Source organism: Cupressus sempervirens, chromosome 1 (genome assembly GCF_028749045.1).
Source record: "Cupressus sempervirens isolate cs-2001-9-10 chromosome 1, ASM2874904v1, whole genome shotgun sequence".
NCBI lineage: Eukaryota > Viridiplantae > Streptophyta > Pinopsida > Cupressales > Cupressaceae > Cupressus > Cupressus sempervirens.
In genome coordinates this window covers 336,849,354-336,868,277 of record NC_143118.1, presented here as the reverse complement: position 1 = coordinate 336,868,277, position 18,924 = coordinate 336,849,354, and positions in this window count along the sequence as shown.

The window sequence follows — 18,924 nt, the reverse complement described above, 5'->3', positions numbered from 1 at the left end:
GAAGGTTGGAATATCTCATCTGCCATTGCAATTGATTGACTTTGATGAAGATCCAAAGAACCATAAGGATCTATATTTTGGGTTAGCATTTGATGAAAAGGATGACATTCTTGTGATTTGGTGGATCTTTGCCACTACAAACAAGCTGGTAATGCTATAGGAACACAATGAATTATGTAGCCATCTAATTTCAAGAACATCACTTGATACTTTAGTGGTCCAAGAAGCTCAACTTGCATTCATATTGCCAAAGTTACAAAGAAATTGGCAATTAAGAAAGAAGAAGAAAATATAAATTGGTAGAGAAGCTTAAACAATTGGAAGAAGAGAGAGAGAGAGAGAGAGAGAGAGAGAGAGAGAGAGAGAGAGAGAGAGAGAGAGAGAGAGAGAGAGAGAGAGAATTTGCAAAAAATGAATGGGGAGCATAGACAACAACTTCCAAATGTAGCTAGCCAACAGTAGAAGTTTCTTTCCGACACTAGATTCTCTATGGGGAAGTAGGCTAGAGGCCATTTCTAGACATATTGATACAACATGTAATGAGTATAATGGAATGGTAGAGATATGCATATTGCATTGCACATTCTTTTTGCTTGTTCTTCATCATTTTTGAGAAGGAAGATAGATGAGATCAAATTATTTTTTGGCAAAGATCCTTTTTATATTAATAGACTGATGATATGCACATAAAGATTTATCGTGTAACATATTTATTTCATGCACGCAAAATATATAATATGTTGATCCATGCAAAGGTGATTGACTTTGAAGGAAACTCAACCTATTATATGCCATGTACTTGATGATAATGAAAATTTAAAGAAAAACACAATAGAGAGGAGATATAAAAAAAACATTTTGATCCTAGTTTTTGCATACATCATTTTAGAAGAGAAACACAAAATAATTTATGGATTTTGATGAATTATCCAAACTCGAGGCTAGATTGATAAGATTAACATAGCAAGGATCAAAATTTTTGAAGAAGACTATGACAAGTACCTTGTACTAGTCCACAAGCTAAAAAACAAGGGTGTAAATGCTTGTTATTAGGGAGAATTCATTTCAAGAGTTCCTCGACTCTTTGAGCCAATTTTGATTTTTGAACTAGAAACTAGCCATTGGATTCCCACCAAAATTTAATTTTTAAATTCTTTTATAGCTTTGGCTTGATGATGAATAAGAAAAAGTCCTGAATCATTTTAGGGTTGATTTATAATCATGTCAACAATTTTTTTTGATGTCAAAGAAATGATATGAGCAAATATGAAGATTTTCCAAAGATTGCAATAAGTAGGACATTTTTTATAGAGTAGTAGATAAATTTGCAAGGTTATTAGATTATTTTTAGATCAGCATGTGGACTAAGTAGGTAAAAATTATTTAATATTTTCAAGTTCAACTACCACATGTGAGGATCCAAAATAATGTTTTTCTCTTGTTAGCTATAGACAAAATTTTTTATTTTTAAATTTTCTAGTGCTATCATGTAGTTACCTAGTGTAACTTTAGTTTTGTAAATGACCCAAAGCTTGTTGGTTCCCTTGCTCTATAAAAGGGGAATTCAAGACCATGTTTGATGGGTTCAAAGTTTTTTTTATGTACTAGAAAGCTTGAAGTCTTGTGGTGAGGGATACATTGTAATTTTTTTGTCCAGGCCTAGCCAATTTATGTAACCAAGTCTTAGCCACAATTTTTATTTTATTTTAATGCTAGTGCAATTTACTCAATCAAAACAAAAAGTTTCCAAATTGTCTCTAACATTTGTGTGCAATAATTTCGTGGAGTCAATATTAAAGATGTTATGATTTTATCTTTATAACATTTTATTATTTATGTTTGGATCTTGCTTTCTTTATAGTAATGGTTTAATTTGCTTAAATTTATTCATAGCAATTTTTGATATACAGAAATGATGTTTAAGAAGAGTCTGTAAATCAATATTACATGGCTGGTTAGTGTAGATATCGACATACAAGGAAGTAAACCACAATGATCACATGATCTTGTACAAGAGGAAGACTAACAAGTACTTTCAAGAGCTCCATGAAAACCCAAAATGCACTCATAATGTACACACACTCATGAGACTTTCCTACAAGGATTTAAACAACCCCAATGAATCACAAGAGGCTGAGTTGAAAATAACCCTCAACTATGCATATAGGAGACTAATCCATCCTCAAAATTTATCTAAGTTGAGGTTCATTTTAATCTAGAAATGTTCATAAGATGATTAAACATACAATTTAATTTCCTTATAATCACCAAGAAATCAATAAAGAATTATCATATCCACCAAAAGAATAATTTTCTTCTTGACATTCAAGCCTAAGTATGCTTAATTATCTTTAATAATGATAATGAAGTTTTATTTTTAATCATTACATGCCTTATATACAACTAATCTAAGTGTGTGGTTCCTCCCAACCGTCAATAGCATCATTAGACCATCGTGGGCCCTAGCCATCCCTCTGCGCGTAACATCCCAAGTCACTGAAGAGATCATCGGTATTAGCATAGTAGGAATGTCACTCCTAAAACATACTACAACATATGTAGAAAGAAATCTAACATGCTACAACATATGCATAAAGAAATCTAACATGCAAGAACAAAGCATAAGATGATCCTACAAAGCAGATAACATCATCTATCACATGCTAATCACCAATATAAAGAAACATGTTAGTAATTACATCCATCATAATGATCCAAGAACATAATGAAGATAAATGCCAACAAAGAATGCTCCAGCCATGGTGACTACAGATGGATCTCCAAATGGTAAGAGTGAAAAATCACTACCACCCGATCGCGTGGAACCTAAATGGCCCACTCCCACCATTCTGAGGAGATAGTCTCAAGTCCCAAATAGGATATCAAATCACATAGCACAAAATAACAAATTACATAAGATAAGTACTCTCTAAGTCCAAGAATCCTAAAAGTATACTAACTCAAAGGTTCCAACATAAAGGGTTGACACCTATAACCAGAGGCACACAAGACATGTAGGAAACCTACTTGTAAGCAGGAAAGTGTCATCGCACGAATCATGCTAGAGTTACCTTGGTAGTCTCTCAATAGACCCCGACCCCTTAGTGATCCCTATGCGGCCACTAGTATCCTCTCGTATTGACGAGGCATACTACGAAATGCAAGGTCACAAACAAGCGTTCTCTCTACTCCCATCCTAGTCTATACTACCACTCGAGGCATGGGCGAGAACATACAATTATCTTATTAGGTTCATTTTAATCCCCATTTAGTGTAAATGTTTTCACTTATTAAATAACTTACAATGAGTTACCCTGGCAGCCACTTAGGGCCCCGGCCCCCATTGCAAGCCACTTCCCAACACTACAAGTAGATAACCTACCCTAGGCTCAAGAAATCACAAATCACAAAATCACCTCAGTCTTGAACAAGCGACTGGAAAAATAACCAAAGATAATCCAAAATAAGAACATCAAATCTCCATGAGCAACTAAAAAGTATCCATTGATAATCATGACCACAACAGTTCTCTATTGGCAACTGAAGATATCAATGATAATCACAATATCCATTGGTCCTCATCGAGAAACCATATGATATTCCAAAATAAATCTCAATATCCATATCAATGATAAATCACATCCATCGGTTCTGAACAAGCAACCAAAAAGGCATCTCAAAGCAATTAATACTGATCGAAGACTTCAAAATGGTCAAGTTAAACATACAGTCCCATCAAGGCGACTGGAAAGTAATCCAAGTATGATTGATCGATGACTCAAAAATGGTTAAGTCAAGTATCTCAAATACATACACCTCAGCTTCACACAAGAAGACTGGAAAGCAATAACAATCAGTAAATACAAACATCTCATAGAGCACATCATCACATTACCATGGTTGGATTTTTAAAAAGATCGAGATCAAATAACATCAATATGCCATCACATTCACATAACTCCCAAGCCTCTGGTAACAACCTAAGATTGGTCAAAGCTAGGACAAACCCCAAAACCTCAAAACACATATAGCATAGAGAAAATAAGATACAAACACATGACTCTAGTTTGCCTTTAGCATTCACAGTTAAGTCAAATATGAGGTTTTAGTTCTTGTTTCAAGTATGCTTCAAGTATATAAGAATCTTCGTTTAATCTCCAAGTCAACCCATTTATCTCTTTGAATAAAACATAGAATTATCCCTCCATTATTTTGAAACAATTTTCTAAAATAATTAGAAGATAATTATTCACTTATTTAAATCATTGAACTAGTGCCCATTGACTTCTAGATAAAATCATTCGCATTATTTGACTAAAAATCAATGTTACTAATTATTCCAAGAAGCGTCTCCCATTATTCAAATTATTAGAATAATACTTATCAACCTTCAAATAATTAGTTTACAATTTCCTTTAAACACTTCAAGGACAATCATTTATTTAAAATAATCTTCATTGATTAAAATCAATCTCATTAATAGCTCAATAATTATATAATTCTACTAATTAATTAGGCTTAATTAAAATTGTATCTAATTAAGTTAATTAACAAATATATAACTCAAAATCACACAGTTAAATCCTGATATTCACATCACAAATATATAACTATTAAGTCTACAACCAAATTCAGCATTAATTAAATTTAATCAAACTAATTTTTAACTAATAAACACTTATTTTAATACCTCTTTTCTTTTAGTTCGCCCTCATTTAAAATACTTTTACCTAAATTGACTAATAAATAATTACACTCATTCAATTATTAACTAATCTTAATTTAATTCAATTAGACTAGTTAATAAATCATATAAAACTAATGCATAATAATAAGATTCTACTTTTATTCAAACCCAAACCCGAATCAATTTCCAAATCTTGATTCTACTAAGGGAAGATTGCAATAATATTTTTAATTCCCATAACTGGATGAAACAATATGCATGCTCGAATTACAAAATTGAAGATTCATTTATAGAGAATTATTCAGACACACATAACAGACATGATGAAGACAGGAAAAGAAAGAGCGTAATAAAATATGCAAAATAATCACGAGTGCTTACCTGGACACTGATGCTAATTCGCTATGCCTTAGAGAATTGTAGAGAAGCTCCTCCTCTTAGAACCTTCTCATTTCCGAAAATTCCTTCCTTCTCCAACATTCATAATTCCTCCAAGAACCAAACCCCCCCCCCCCCCAAGTGACTAGGAGTGCTTGTAGAAGCATATGAGGATATCCATACACACTAGGAGAGCCTCTATATAAAGGCCTCTAAGATGCATCTAGAATGTGTCTAGAAAGAACTAAGAGATAAGCATGACAATTAAGCACATATCTTCCACAATAAGAAGATAAACATGATGAGGTGTCTAGAATGTTGTAGACACCATGTGCTCAAATAATGTGCTAACTCCTAAGTGTAGACAACATGTGCATAATTAGAGTGCAAACTCCTGTGTTGTCAACATGACAACTCACGAGAGTTTGCATACTCTTATATGAATAAACATTAAAATAATGAAATATTCATGCTTGAAACTCCATCACTTGAAGAATTTTTTCACCTATATGCTAGTCCACAATAGTCATGTGCAATGCCACCTAACCGCAAGGTACCTTTAGGCCCACCCCACTGTGTTAGTGGAGACAGTCACCTAACCACAGACATTAGGAGAATACACAAAGCATGACTAAGACACCTATCGGTCAAATGTAAAAGTTAGGTGATGGTACAATGTTCCCAATGAAAATACATATATGTAGAAAATAGTACAAAGGGCCACTACTCAATATTAAAGTGTCTCCGTGCAGGGACTCAAGAACAAAGTGTCATACATGACATAAGGTGGCTAATGTAGAATCAATCCTTCAATTAATGTTTGTAGACATCCAAAATTTATGTGTATCTTTGATTAACAACATATTATTGCTAGATACGATGTTTTTGATCAACATATGCAAATGGGCATGCACTGACTTAAATTTGATCAAACCCTTTAACAACCAAATATCAAATTACCCTCATTAATGTGTTTACCCCAAATTAGTTTATTAAGTTATCACTATTTAAGGAACTCCTTGACATTTTCTGTCTCAACCACTTATAAGATAGAATCACATAAGGATCCCTTCTACTTTCCTACCCAAACATATAGCTCATCTCTTTTTAACAATGAGACACATATCACTAAGAAAAACAAGGTTTCCAAGAGAAATAGTTAAAATGATAAAGCAATATCCATTGACCTCAACCAAGAGTATAGGTCCCTTAAGATCCAAACATGGAACAAAAATAAATGTTCTCATGATGCAATCTGAACACTGACATAACCATTAAAGATGCAATTGCAATTAAGCATATACCTTATTCAATAGGGAAGAACCTGATCAACAATCATGCACAAGGTACACTCAATTGATCTCTTTGCTAAGAGCACAAATTCTAAGGTGAAACTGATATCAAAAACAAAAAATCACTCAAATTCCACAATGAAAGGATTAGTTCCTAACCCCAAATTACACACAAATTGTAGAAATGCTCATAAACTAAAATTCAATCCTGAAGGGCATCGCCATTGACGATCCTTAAAAAATGACCAAAAAATCAAACTTCAAATAAAGTGAGAAGGAGAAAACCCACTTGTTCTATGGCACCCAACTACACATTTACCCAACAAAATTCCCATTCTGAAAAAAAAAGCAAAATAAAACATAACAATATAAGAATCATACATGGGAAAACACCAAAATCATGGAATAAATAGTCATGGAAATAAACTAGAGGCATGAGGGGGAACATCTAACAAATCCCTCAGATCATTTAAAACAATCTAGAAATAATTAAAATGAGAGTTGGACGAGTTTAAGGAAAACTTACCTTACAAAGAGGAGAAAACCAAAAAATGAAGAGGAGCATCCAAAAACTTACAAAATCATATGAAATCTTTGGCACATCGAAGCAATGCTGACATGAACTCAACAAGCGAATGCCCACAAAAATATGACAAGTGAATCAAATTCAATAAGGAAAGAGGGCATTTTGTCTAATAAAAATTGGTGGAAAATCCAAATTTTCTTTGTAAAAGAGCGTGGACAATAACTCTTTTCTCCCAATCAAAAGGTTTATTTTTTCTCAGAAGCCAAACAGTCTAAAAGTAAACCACTTAAAATAATATAAGGCTAAGCTATAGACTTCTTGAAAATCACATCGGATAAATTAATCCAATTATGACTAAACGAAATTTAACCATGACAAATTTAGAGCTAAATAGGAATATCCCTGAAACAATAGAATCAACATTTAATCTATAACTCAATTACAACTGTGGGAGCTCTAAATGCAAAGACATGTATACTGATCTATCACAATATACATATGAAGTCCAATTTTACCCACACGTGCCAGATGTATAGGTAATCAATAATGGATAAATTGTCCATATAGCGATGATACTGGCCAAATCATGAAAGGGTGGTGATATACAAGGCCAATATTGGCTAAATCATGAAAGCCATAAAACATGCCCGAATTCGCAATTCATGAAAAATGATATTTGCTACTCATTTTCTAATACATGCATACATCAAGTGCACCTACTCACAATATAAATATACTAATAAATAAATAACAGAAGTATGCTCAATGAAACAAAAATTCTTTGATGCAAATATTCAAATGTATTATAATGTCACAACAGTAGTCATTCCATATTTAATCTTCAACATACATAAAAATTAACATCTCATTTAAATTTAAAATATTAAAAAAATTAGTTTATATTATATATATCACCGACAAAGGAAAATCCCAATAAAATATCCATCAACAATAAAGATAAATAGGAAGTCAATGATAATCATCATAAATCCAATATCCCTACATACAAAATACATCAAATATCATCATAAAGCATTGTGTTGCATCATGTAGATATGATCAAAATGGTAATAAACCATATCATCTAACATCTAAATCAACAATAATACATACTATTAAATCCAAATAAAGTACCGTAACCCATTTGCAACACACATTGGAAGGTCTAATGACATCATACAAATAGATTTTTTCCAAATATAGTGCAAATCACGTTAGAATATCATGGAAAAAATGTGACCATGAGAGGAACTACATTGCCCCCTCGTCCCTGCTCCAAGCATAGACTTTACTGTAGAAGCCTACAAAAAAGAAAAGGTACAAATCTCTCAATAATGAAGCATCCTCCTAGGTACTTGAAATCTCATCTCTCAAGTGCCATTTGACCTTAACTGTCTTGATGTATCAACTCCCGAGGGTCAACTTCCAATGATGAAGAATATAGATAGGCTCTAAAAAAAGCTACTCATCCTTTGCTTGTAAAGCATCCCAATTTAGAACATGAGTCACATCAAAAAACATAGTCTCAACATAGAAACATGAAATCCATCATGGATGTATGAAAGACTAGGTGATAATACCAAGCAACAGAAAACATGACCAATCGTCTCAAAGATATTGAAAGGTCCCATAGAACATGATGCCAAGTTAGATCCTTTCCTATAAAAAACATGGTTTTTCTATCAACAAACTGAAAAAAAAAAATCATGGTTACCTGCCAAGAAGTGATAATCCAACTTGTGGGCATCAACATACTTCTTGTTGATCTTGAGAAATCAATGCTTTCTAATATAAACCACTTACTACATATCTTGAACTACATAAGGACCCAATACTACAATTTTCTCCAAATATCCCAACTCAAAGGTGCATGATGTTGTGATATGGAGCCTAATCAAACTCAAAGATGCATTTTTCTCGCCATATTATTTCTACGGGAGTTTGGGGGCAGAGACTCAAGAAAAGGTCAAGGGGTAGTGCCCCTATGGGGTCCTGGATTAGTACCCTAGGTGTGCTCCTTGTCGCAGTAGAGGGTGGGGTCGAGGGCGAAGCAAAAAATGCCCTTATATTGTAAAACGCATTGACTACTATTTTTTGTATTAGATGACTTATTCTAACCCTAATTTTGTAAGTGACAAAAGCTTGTATAAAAGGCTTAGAGTTAGAGATTTCATAATTTAATGGTGATATTGTAGCTTCTTGCAGCAACATTGAGATATAAGGGATTGTGGATTGTAATCACTGGACAATAATAATATTGGACTTGTTGTTAGTGGACGTAGCCCAGGGATTGGGTGAACCACATTAAATCTTGGTGTCTTGTGTTCTCTTTTATGCGATATACTATTTTTTGGTATGGTTATATTTGCATGTAACTATTATTTTTGTTTGAGGTTAATCCTAACACATGACATAGTTGACCATGAAAGGCCTAAAAGGTAGACATGCCAAGAGAACTATGGTACCCCTTATTATAGGAAAATTTAACCAAGTACAAATAGTCCTCCCATGCCAAGAGAACTATGGTACCCCTTATTATAAGAAAATTCAACGAAGTACAAATAGTCCTCCCACATTGATTTCTAATACATCACATATATGTGAAGCATTTCCTCAAGAACTTGAGTCACCTACTTTTCTTGACCATCAATCTCAAGGTGATATTCTAAACTAAAGTTGAGTTGTGTGCCCGAAGCATGTTGGAGAGATCTATAGTACATAAGTAAACAATAGATCTCAATTTAGAATGATCTTGCAAGGTATCCCATGAAATTAAACTATATCCTCCATGAACACATGTTCTATCAAAGAAAAAATATAAGAATCCCTCATGAGAGAAAATTGATCAACCTTGGACAACTTTTCCACAACTTAACCATAATGACATTATTGTTAGAATATAAAGTAAACCAATATAACTGAGAGTGGGGGGTGGATTTAGTTATCCAACTATTATGACAATTATCAACCTTTTTAAACCTTAACCATATGAGCAATATAATCAGAAACCATAACAAGATACTCATACACAATAACACTAGATATGTTAACTAGGGAAACCCTTGATCAGAGGGAAAACCCTAGTGGGGATGGTACCCACAAGATGATGTACTAATATAAATATTCCTTGTTAGAGGATGGATTCTATTAGGAGTCAATGAAAACATTTGGTACATATTAGTCCTTGTTAGGAGAACTTTGAATCCCTATTAGGAGATTCCAACCCTGTTAGGAGTTGTAGAAGGCTGATGGACCCAAATATCCAAAAAAATTCAAGGATAAGACCAATGAACCCACTGTCCAAATGATCTCTATATTATTCCTTGTAGAATAATAGAATTAACTATACTTTGCCTCCTCTTCCTTCCTCCTATCAACTAGACCACTACTTCTTCTAATATTGATACTAGATCACCAACTTCACATCCAATAATCACTTGGATTGCTTACTCACATCTTCCAAACACCCTACTTTTGTTCAAATTTCCTTGATCACTTCACATCACACTTACACTTTACAACCAAGGAAAATAATTTCCTTTATACCAAGTCCTAAAAATAATTCCTTGAGTTAGCCTTGAGGCTTTCCCAATTAATTATAATAGGACCACATTAAGATAATTAATTATTTTGAAATTACATAATACTGTCGGCTCACAATCTATAAAACTTCTCACATGTGTGACTCTAGGAATTGCACACTTGCTAATATCATAATCTAACTATCCCCTACCATTTTACGACTCTGCATACCCTAATTATATCTCTGTTAGGTGATATAATACAATCATTAGAAACTGCTTCTCAAGTACTCTGTCTATGCATTGCTCTTTGTAAATCAAATATATCTTTTGTATTTTTTTGACTTATGTTATGTGCACTTAACCTCATCATCAAGACTCAGTGTGGAACATTTCCTTAATCATACATCACCTGAACATCAAAATGCTGTCTGTATGATCATGATCTCTATCTGCTAATCTGCTAGTCTTTAGAGAAACTATGTTATGTTGTCATCAATGACAAACACAATCATGAATGTAACATGTTAATTATGCCACATGCTCACCAATGATTAGGATACTCCCCCAAAGGAATACTATCTACATTCATGCTAACAATCTCCCCCTTTGGCATTGATGGTAACATAGATGAAAAAATCTAGGTTCCAAGAATACCAAACAACACTCTACTGTTGCTGTTGTTCTCATTTTCAAATCCTCTTTATCAATCAAACTTGAAATCCTTTAGAAAACAACTCTCAGTTTCTCCCTCATACATCATAACTCTTTATGTTGCATATCTCCCTCATAGAGATATTCCTTCTCCTTACATGAATCTTTCTAAATCTCCCTAATATAGATATGCTCATCTATCTTTCCCATTCATCTAGAGGATGTTGTCACATTTCTCTCCCCCATATTTCATACTTGTCTTCCCCATATTCCAGGAGATGTTTTTCATGCATTCTCTCCCCCATTGACATCAATGAAAAGGACCTCATTATGTCAATTATCTGCTCCAAGTCTTCAACCAGCTCAAGTGTCCAAAGACTCAGTTCATGACCAATTACCAATAGTCCTTAATGACTCTTCTCATCACACATACTCCCCCATACAGGAAGCATAAGAATTTAGTCCAATCAAATAGTAATGCTCTACCATTGGACTGATGCAATCTTTGCATCATCTACTTTGAAGTAGGTAGGGGCATAACCCCAAGCATACCTCTCAAGTACTCAAATGTATCTTTAGGAAAGGGCTTTGTAAATATATATACAATTTGATCTTTAGTATTGACATACTCTAATATGATCTATTTCTCTACTACCTTCTCTTTCAAAACATGACACTTAATAGGTATATGCTTAGTCTTGGAATGCAATACTAGATTCTTAGACATACTCACTGTACTTGTGTTATCACAATATATGATAATAGGTTCTAAAAATTCTATCCCAATGTCTTTCAATATTTGCTTCATCTGTATGAGTTGATTACAATTATTTGCTACTGCTACATACTCTGCCTTAGCTATGCTCTGTGAAATAGAATCTTTTTTCTTGCTTAACCAAGAAATCAATCTTCCTCCAAGAAAGAATGCTCCACTATTGGTGCTTTTTTTGTAATCCATACTACCCACCCAATCCACATTAGTATAAGCACATAAAGTGAAATCACTTGATCTGTCATACCATATCCCATAATTAGATGCTCCCTTAAAATATCTAAATATCCTCTTTAGTACTGCATAATGATACTCCTTAGGATCAACTTGAAATCTAGCTACAATCCCGATTGCATTTTCTATATTTGATCTGGTGTGAGTCAGATATTGCAAACCTCCAATCATGGATCTCTACTTATTCTACTCAACTATAGGTGTATCATCCTTACTAGATAACTTATGACTAATTATAATTAGTGTTCCAACAAGATTACAAGTTTACAAGCCAAATCATTTTAACAAGTCTTTCAAATACTTATCTTGTGAAATGAAAATGCCACTCACTGTTTTGCACAATCTACAAACCTAGGAAAAATTTCATTTCTCCAATCATGCTCATCTCAAACTCATTCTTCATTTCTTCAATAAAATTATCACTTGCTTCATCATTGCCTCCAAAGAATATTTTATCAACAAATATTACTATTATCAGCAACCCATTCTTAATTTATTTCAAGTACAAATTACTATCTTCCGTACATTTAGCAAATCCAAGCTTTTCCAAATACTTGTCCAACCTTGCATACCAAGCTCAAGGTGTTTGCTTTAAACCATCAATGATGTAAACATCATCAGCGTTAGTTTTTCCATCAAGAGTAATTGATCCTATCCCTATGATGTGATAGGTCCTATTGTTACCAACTCTAACAATACTTCCATCATGATTCTTGAATTTAACAAACTTGTTCATATCACCAGTCATGTGATGTGAACATCCACTATCTATTATCCAATCAAATCTCTTTTCTACCAATGAAACTAGCATATTCTCTTCTCTAATTTCTATGTCAAGATCATCCTTTTTAATAGATACAAATCCTAGCTCATCATCACTTTCACTCTGAACTCTTTCCTTAGATTCCTCATCTTCATTTTCTAGGTCTTCTAGACTTAAAATTTCCTTTATACTATTTCTCCCTTTTAGGACACTTGATGCATAATGACCAAAATCATTACAAGTCCAACATTTAAAGATTCTCTTACCATCTAGTTCTCTTCTTACAAGTAGGGCTATACCTTCTTCAATCTTCCTATCTTCTTCAGATCTGGTTCTACTACTACTAGTAAAATCTCCATGGATTCTTGCACTTCTAGATAAGTATGGACAAACACTTAAGGCACTAAAATCTATCTCCACTCTTGCCAATTCTCCATACTATCTCAAAATAGCTTCAGTTGATTCTAATCTTTCAAGAAAAGTTTCCCTGGTGAACTTCTCAGTACAGGGTATTGAAAGCTCAATAATCTATGCTACTTGCTTGAATCATGGTGTCAAAGTTTCCAAGATCTTCCATACAACCTCATCTTCTTCCTTGGATCCACCATATGACCTGATTCCTACAACAATCTCATATATCCTACCAAGATAGCTTCTTACAAATTCATCTTCCATCATTTTAGCATCTTGAAACAAGAATATCCAATTCTGTAATCTTATCCTTATTGTATACATATCCCCTTCAAAATTAGATTCTAAATCTTTCCAAATTTTATGAGATGTTTCTAGTGTCTTTACTTGACTGTATTCATTCTCAAGAAGAGCTGACAATAAGGCTTCTCTGGCTCTCATATTGCACATGAACATATATCTTTCTGCTTCACTACATTCCTCAATCTTGGATTCTTCCACAATCTTTTTGTTGTCCTCTGTCAAAAGCCAATATCCTGGACCCATACATAGAAAATGAGTCTTCATATTTTCTTTCCAGCTGTTATCGTTAACTCCATCAAACTTAGGACTATCTTTTCTAAAGTGACTCACCATTGATCTCCTAAAGTTGTTAAGCCTTCCCTTCAAGCACCTGAAGCTCTGATACCAATTGTTAGAATATAAAGTCCACCAATATAATTGAGGGGGGGGGGGGGGGGGGGGTGGGGGTGGGGGGCGGGTGAATTGTTTAGCCAACTATTATGACAATTATCAAAATTTTAAAACCTTAACCATATGAGCAATACAATTAGTAGCCATAAAAAGATACTCATACACAATAACACCAGATATGTTAACTAGGGAAACCCTTGATTAGAGGGAAAACCATAGTGGGGATGGTACCCACAAGATGATGTACTAATATAAATATTCCTTGTTAGAGGATGACCTCTATTTGGAGTCAATGAAACCATTCAATACATATTAATCCCTGTTAGGAGACATTGAATCCCTGTTAGGAGATTCCAACCTTGTTAGGAGTTGTAAAAGGAAAATGAATCCAATGTCAAAATATCGTAAGGGATAAGACCAATGAAACCCACTGTCCAAATGATTTATGTATTATTCCTTATAGAATAATAGAATGAACTATAATTTGTCTCCTCTTCCTTCATCTTGTCAACTAGACTATTGCTTCTTCTATTCTTGATATCAAATCACCAACTTTGCATCCAATAATTGCTTGGATTGCTTACTCATATTTTCCAAAAACTCTTCTCTTGTTCACACTTTCTTGATCACTTCATATCACACTCACACTTTACAACCAAGGAAAATACTTTCCATTATACCAAGTCCTCAAAACAATTCCGTGAGTTGGACTTGAGGCTTTCCAAATTAATTATAATAGGACTTCATTAAGATAATTAATTATTTTGCAATTACATAATACTATCAGCTCACAATCTATAAAAATTCTCACACGCGCCACTCTAGGACATGCTACTTACTGATATCATTATCCCACTATCCTATGTCACTGTACAAATTTACCTACCTTGATTATAGCTATGTTAGGTGATATAATACAATCATAAAAAATTGCTTCTCAAGTACTTTATCTTTGTACTTCTCCCTGTGAATCACATATATCTTCCGTATTTCTTTGACTTTTGTTATGCACACTTAGACTTAGCATCAAGACAGAGTGTGGAACATTTCCTTAACTGCGCATCACCTGAACATCAAAACATTGTCCATACAATTATGATCTGTGTCTGCTACTCTTCCAGTGTTCATAGAAACCATACTATGCTGTCATCAATGGAAAACATAGTCATGAATGCAACATGCAAATTATGCCACATTATCACCAATTCTTAGGATACATCCCCAAAGGAATACCATCAGCTTTCATGCTAATAGTTATGACAACATGATGACATAGGAAACCAAAAAATGGAATCAATGTGTGCGTGTGTGCGCACACATTCAAGAATGGATTGTGACTGCAAAAGACCTATTTAATGTTGATGTTTTGCATTCACAATCTTACACTCAATATATATATATATATATATATATGTCTCTTTTGTAGTCATAATCTATTCTTGAGTGGAAGGATTGGAGATCACAAACAATGGAGATCACTCAACAAAACTAAGGAATGGAGATCACTCAACATCAACACATAAATGCACACATGATGCTAGAAAATTCCATCTGACTCTAAAGAGTAACATGAAATTTAACCTACAAGGGTACATCTAGAATCAATCTCCACTCTAATTTCATGACAAAAAGTATCACCAGGTAAATAATCAAGAATAGATACATAATTCTAGACCAAGAGACAAAATTAAGATCTCATTCTTTATCCTACTCAAGGAATTCACAATTTAATGTTCTTCTTCTCATTGATGCAATGAACACCAAAACCATGCTTCTGAAGGAACTCAATCCAAAAACCCTATTTTGTATTTAGATTTGGCCAAGTAAAGATATATTTCAAATTATATTGGTTTCTAGATAACTCAAACCTATGACCCAAAAAAATGCCTCTAATGGATTTGTGTGAAAAACTCACCACTAACTCTATGTCATGGGCGGACTAGTCCAGATCATGATCCTTGAGCTTTAAAAAATCATATGCAATCACTCATCCCTCCTATTTAAGAACTTACCCCATACTCTCCAATGAGGTATCAATGCACACCATGAATTCACTTCTAGGTATTATTACTACCAAGATATGTGTATTGGTCCTCTTCTCCTTAAGATGCACCAAACAAACTTATTCTCATTCCTATAAAGAGAACTTATAGATTTTACTATCTAAGAAATATTTTTCATTACTTGATTGTAGTATCCTACCAAACCCATGAAACTATGAACCACAAGAATACTCATTGACACTAGCCAATCAGCAATAGCCCGTATCTTTAAAGAAATCACAACAATACCATCTCTTGAGCTGATATGGTCCAAATACCTCACCACATTCAAGAAGTACATACACTTGGATAGGTTGCCAAATTATTGATGACCATGAAGACATTGCAAATCTTAATGTAAATGACCCTCATGCTCTTTAATAATCCTAAAATACTCTAAAATTCCATATAGAAATATAAGGAAAAAACCAACAAGATACATGCAAAATACATGGTTCATAAAATTCATAGACACTAAGGGTACATTGGTCAACCCAATGGGTATAACTATAAACTTATAGTCCCCATATCGAGTGAAAATATGTGTGCAGTTAATATTAGCCTCATCAATACAAACTTATGGTCTCTTGATTTATGATGTATATATATATATATATATATATATATATATATATATATATATATATATATATATATATATATATATATATATATATATATATATATATATATATATATATCTCACAACACACACACACTCTCTCCCTTCATCTCAACAAAAAATCATCAATCCTTAGCATGGTATATCTATTCTTCACCGTCACCTTATTTAATTTCTACTTAACAATATACAAATGCAAGGATTTATCTTTCTTCTTCATGAAGATGATTAGTACTCCCCTAGGGGAAACACCAGGATGAATATGGTCCTTGAAAATCAATTCCTCTAATTTAAATAGAACCCACTCAACTCTTGAGTAGTTATACAATAAGGTTCCTGAGAAATAGGATCAATTCCAAGAATGAGATCAATACAAAAATATATGTTTCATTGAGGCAACATACATGAGATTTCACTCAAAAAGAAAAATCATGAAGTAGTGGGTGATCATTAAGAGAAACCTCTTGACTCTCAAACCCATAGCTATTTCCAAAAAGTGACATATTTATTACATAATCTACTTTAACTATGTGGATGAGATAATGGGAAGTGAAATAGGTCTTTGGACCCTTATAAGATCAACACACCTACCAATGTCATCCACACTTTGTACCAACTTGCATAAACAATTTATACTCAACTACTAAGAAGAAAACCAATTCATACTTCAAATAATACTCAAATCAATGCCATACAATCCAAAGGATATGATACAAAGATGTATGATGGTAGTTAAGGTTACCAAATTAAACAAAAAACCATTAATGAGGGAGTACATGACCACTATAGAACCTATGGATAACTCAACCTACCAATTATTAACTTTCCCTATTACCACTAGCTTACATTTCTCCACAAGGAAGAGAGAAATAAAGGAATCTAAAATACTAGATTTAAATATAATGTGGGTAGATACACTAAGCAAAAAACATATAGTTTGAATAATGGTGGCCTAATGCTTACCTTGATGATTATGAAGCACTACAAAAACTCTATATGATCTACTTGCATCATCAATGATAGTCTTTGAAGTATCTTTCATCTAACTAATCCCTAGAATAACTCTTTTAGGATACAAAGATAAAATATAACCATGTTATCCACAAGAGAAAAATAGCCCAAACTATAGCCACACCTTTTAGAAGGTGCACTAGTCCAATAGAAACTACCTCTTCTAGCACTTTGCAATATAATCTAAAATGGTTGACTATGCTATGACCACCTATCATGATCCTAGTTATGATATCTATGTGCTAGGTTACCTAAACTATGCTTACTTTTATAGCTCTAAGAATGTCATTACCTACTATTTCTCTAACAACCTTCCTAGCTAGTACTAAATATTCCCTAGAAGAATCTATGTGATGTATCTGTGTACTATGTGCACCTAGTCCAAACTGTGCACTATGAACTTGTGCACTTGTGCTACTACAAAAATACATATCTATGCTATCCTCAACTAATGTCTCCTTCACAAAATTGATATTAAGAGTCATAGGATGATGAAGTTGACCATATCCAATGATAGGCCATTAAGGCCTTGGACAAAGTGTTGTACCAATATAGGCTCATCATGAATATAATTAGAATCTGCCTCAACTCAAAGAACATATTCTAATACTAATCCATTTTTATATTCCCTTGTTAAAGATTGTAAGAATTTGCCTAAGGGAAAAATTCACCCAAGAACTAAGGACTCAAACACAAGCACAACTCTAGACCAAAAATGGATATGATCAGTTAATCAGATATGTCCTAATACATTTCTCTGTTCAGTATGTGATGTTTAAACACATTAGGAGTGCCTGTATATAAAGGCCTCTCAAGAAGCACCTAGAATGTCTCTAGAAAGAACCAAAAGAGATAAGATAAGTATCATAACAACTAAGCACATGCCTTATCCATCATTCTAGATGAGTGGATAAGAATGACAAGGTTGTAGACACCATGTGCTTAATTAGTGTGCTAACTCTTGTGTTGTAGACACCATGTGCATAAAAGAGGTGTGAACTCCTATGTTGTCAACATGACAACTCACAAGAGTACACATACTCCTAGGTGACTAATAAATACATAATAAAAAATATGCATTAACCTAAGTAAACTTAAGTAAGTGTAAATAGTAAATACTTATTTACACCAATACCCCCCCTTAAGTGCAACTTAGGGGAATGCCCTTAAGCTTACAAAAACTAGGATGCAGATGCATAATGGATCCCAGCTACTAGGCCATGTTATGTACCCATGTACATAATGAAGATGAAAATCTCTCATAAAGTGGGGAAAGAGGGAAAACCTCATGGGAAAAACCCTCCCCCAAAAAGAGAGA